Here is a 4,367-nt window from a genome sequence, read left to right as displayed (position 1 = left end):
AAGAATAGCCAGAACAATCCTCAGCAAAAAAAAAAAAAAAGCAGGTGGTATCACATTACCCAACTTCAAACTTTACTATAAAGCTACAATCATCAAAACAGCTTGGTATTGGTATATGAACAGGCATATAGATCAATGGAATAGAATTGAAATTCCAGAAGCAAAACCTCAACTTCTCAACCAACTCATTTTCGACAAAGCCTCTATCACCTATCACTGGGGAGAGGAGAACCTATTCAGTAAATGGTGCTGGGAAAACTGGCTGACCACATGCAGAAGATTGAAACAGGACCCCTATCTATCCCCATGCACAAAAATTAACTCCAAATTGATCAGAGACCTAAATGTAAAACCTCAAACCATAAGAACCTTAGAAAATGAAGGACATACCCTCATGGAAATCGGAACTGGTCTCCAATTCCTGAACAAAACTTGAAATCCACATGCTATAAGGGATAAGATAGACAAGTGGGACCTCATTAAACTGACAAGCTTCTGCAAAGCCAGAGAAACCATCAAGAGAGCAGGAAGCCAGCCCACAGACTGGGAAAAAGTATTTGCCAATTCCAGGTCTGACAAAGGCTTAACATCTTGGATCTACAAGGAACTCAAATGTGCTGAAAAGAAAAAAAACAAGCAATTCCATTATAAAAATGGGCAAAAGATGTGAACAGACACTTTACAAAGGAAGACATCTGAGCAGCCAACAGATGCATGAAGAAATGCTCAACCTCACTAATCATCAGGGAGATGCAAATCAAAACCACATTGAGATACCACCTAACTCCAGTCAGAATGGTAATTATCAATAACAAAAAATAACAGCTGCTGGAGAGGGTGTGGCAAATAGGGAACACTTCTACACTGTTGGTGGGAGTGTAAACTAGTGCAACCTCTGTGGAAAGCAGTGTGGTGATTCCTAAAACCTCTAAACATCAACCTCCCATATGACCCTGTAATCCCCCTACTGGGAATATTCCCTGAAGAACTCAAATCACTCTATAAAAAAGATACTGGCACACGAATGTTTATCGCAGCATTGTTCACAATAGCAAGAACCTGGAACTAACCATGCTACCCACCAAAAGAGGACTGGATTAAAAAAGTGTGGTACATATTCAAGATGGAATACTATGCAGCCATAAAAAAGAACAAAATCATGAATTTCGCAGCAACCTGGATGGAGCTAGAGCCTATAATACTGAATGACCTCTCACAGAAACAAAGATCTGAGTACACATATTCTCACTCATATAGTAGACCTTGATCATCCAATGCACTACCATAAGAAAATGACTGACAGTGGTGGGAAACTATGGGGGTGGGGGAAATGGGACTAATGGTAGTAAACATCTGTCTGGGGATGGGGAGACACCTGTTATCAACAAGGGGTCCTGAATGAAGCATATTTGTATACCCATCCCTTAACTGTACCCCACAATATCAAAATAAAAAATATTGATAAAAAAGAAAAAAGAAAAAGAAAAATGTGTCTCCTACAGTATCCACAGCACAGCCAGGGTGGTGCTGGTTCCTGGGGACGTCCACTCTCAGGTCATCTGCAGGGTGGCTCATGTCACCTTGAAGGGGGGCCATCTTCGTGGGACTGCCAACTTGTCTGAGGCCATTCGAGTTCCGCCCACCATGGAGGTTACCCAGCAGCCCGTGAGAGCCAGGAACCAGGTGAACGTCACCGGCCTGGTGAAGAAGTTCTACCCTCGCAGTCTCCAACTGACCTGGTTGGAGAATGGAAACGTGTCCCAGACAGAAACAGCCTCGACCCTCGCAGAGAACAAGGATGGCACCTACAACTGGACCAGCTGGCTCCTGGTCAACTCATCCACCCACAGGGATAATATGGTGCTCACCTGCCAGGTGGAACATGATGGGCAGCCAGCGGGCAGCAGCAGCCATGCCCTGGAGGTCTCGATCCACCAGAGGGAGCCAGGCACAGAGGCCACCCCTGGCAACAATGGAAATACTTGGAGCATCTATTGTGGTGGGCATGGCATGCGCCTTGCTGGTGGCCCTGCTGATGGCGGTCCTCTACCTCCTCCGTGTCAGACAGAAGAAAGCCAAGAGTTCCACTTCTTCTACAAGGCTGCATGAGCTAGAGAAGAACGTCAGAGAAGTAGCCCAGGTCCAGGACACAAACGACATCATGTATGCAGACCTGAACTTGCCCAAGGGGAAGAAGCCTGCCCCCCGGGCCGCAGAGCCCAACAGCCACAGGAGTAACGCCAGCATCCAGACCGGCCCACCACCCGCGCAGGAGGACACCCTCACCTATGCCGACCTAGACATGGTCCAACTCAACCGGACCCCCAAGCAGCCGGCCCCCAAGCCCGAGCCGTCCTTCTCTGAGTATGCCAGCGTCCAGGTCCAGAGGAAGTGAACCATACCGCGATTGTCTCAAGGGCTCGTCCCACACGCTTTCTTGTCCCACAGGGAGCCGCTGCGATGGGGACAGCCAGCCCCATTCCTAGAGGGCTAGGGGTGGTGGGGGGCACAGGCTCTGGGACCCAGCGGTGAAAGGGGTTCTCGTCTGCCCACCCCCCTCGGCTCTCTAGCACTCCCATGGCCGCCACAGCCCCCCACGTTGCCACGCATCCAGAGGCTAATATTGCCAGACCAGCCAGGGAAGCCACCTGGGACCTGGCCAGAGCCACCTCGGGTCCAAGAACTCTTGTGCCTCTGTCTGTGACCACCTGGGTCGTGGAGACCCTTGGCTGCCTCCCCAATGCTCCGAAGCCTGATCTTCCGGGATGAGACGGAACAAGTCCCGCCCCCTCCCACCACCACCATCACCATCACTACCCAACCGGGGCTTTGGGGGGAATCCTCCCTGTAGCTCGAACTGCCCCATCTATGGAGAAGCTGGAAAACCACTTTGGAACCCGCATCCAGACTTGGTGAGGTGGAGTCCTACAGTCCTGGCCTCCCTCAGCCTGGGCTGAAGAGCCTCGAGCCCTAGAGGAGGAGGGGGCCCTCCGAGGAACACCCCCAAAGTACCTGGAGACAAAGCCCTCCACTTCCTCAGGTCCCTCCGCCACTCCCTGAGGCCTGACTGTGACGCTCCACTCGGACCCACCTCTCCCGCTTAGACCCAAACTTGCCCCTCCAGCTAGCACTAAGCACCATCTCGCCATGGACGCCTGTAAATTACTGAGAAATGTGAAACGTGCAATCTTGAAACTGAGGTGTTAGAAAATCTGATCTGTGGTGTTTTGTTCAGTTTTTTTTTCTTTAAACAACAACAACGTTATCTTGGCTCTCTGTCAGGTGTTGAAGTACTAGTTGGGTCTTGTGAAGTCTGAGGTTTAACAGTTTGTTGTCCTGGAGGGATTTTCTTACAGCAGAGACTGATTCCTGCACGTCCCAGAGCCCTGAGGATGGGCAAGAAGGATCAGCCCGGCTGCCCCCTGGAGACACTTAGCCTTCCGGCAGGGACTGATATGGCCACGTCTCAGCCAGGCCGTGTGACTGGTACTGCTGCCTCCGTGACCCCACTGTGGTAAGTCCCACCTGCCCGGGGCTTCTCGGGGCTGCCTCCTGGTGGTGCAGCCTTGTCGAGACCTAATGCCTCGGTCTGCTTTCCCATAAAACGGGGAGAGTGAAAATGACTCTATTGCCACTTCTCACAAGCACTTTAGGGACTCTGAAGTATAGGGCCTCTGAGCCTGGCCGTCTGCCCACTCCTTTAGCAGCTGCCCCTGTCCCAGCTTCCTGAACTGATCCTTGAAGGAGGACTCTTCCATTTCTGCTCTCAAACCCTATCGGGATCAAACTAGAATAAGTCGAAGACAGCCAGCAGGAGGGTGGCATAGCTATGAAGCCAGGGCTGACCAACTGTCTGTCCCTCTGTCCCAGGAAGGTGGGCAGATGCTGTGACCCAGCCACTCTTTGACTCCCCCCACCCTTCCAGTCAGGCACAAGGCTGGTATGGCCAGCCCTGTTGATTGGCAATCCCTGTTGATTTGATCTTTGAGAGCTAAGATGCTGATGTCCATGACCCCTGGCCACAGTGCCCACGGGATGCCTGACTCAGGCTGTGCTAGTGAGAGGCTGAACCATCCTCCTCATTCCTGGAAGTCCTGCAACACAGAGCTCTCTGGGAGGTGGGGACTTGGTGTTTCACATGATGACATGTAGGAATGAGCTGAGCCAGCAGCCCCCATGGACAGCTGTAGCCCCACGAGCCAGCGCTCCCGCATGGCATCTAAAAACCATAGCGGCCCAGCCACCTGGTATGGGCTCATTCCAAATTCCAAAAAGTTGGCTTGTGAACCTTCATCTCCCGTTCTTCCACCCAGAGATAGCACACACGTCTACACACACACACACACACACACACACACACACACACA

At 51.4% G+C, this 4,367-nt stretch overlaps 1 pseudogene; it reads left to right on the top strand.

The window, feature by feature from the left end:
• Positions 1-2,395, top strand: part of LOC103258665 — a 9,933-nt pseudogene extending 7,538 nt beyond the window's left edge.
• Positions 2,396-4,367: the final 1,972 nt, after the last annotated feature.

The sequence above is a fragment of the Carlito syrichta genome, unplaced genomic scaffold (genome assembly GCF_000164805.1).
Source record: "Carlito syrichta isolate Samal-C Ts95f unplaced genomic scaffold, Tarsius_syrichta-2.0.1 Scaffold84598, whole genome shotgun sequence".
Taxonomy (NCBI): Eukaryota; Metazoa; Chordata; class Mammalia; order Primates; family Tarsiidae; genus Carlito; species Carlito syrichta.
This window is presented reverse-complemented; position numbering and strand designations above follow the sequence as displayed.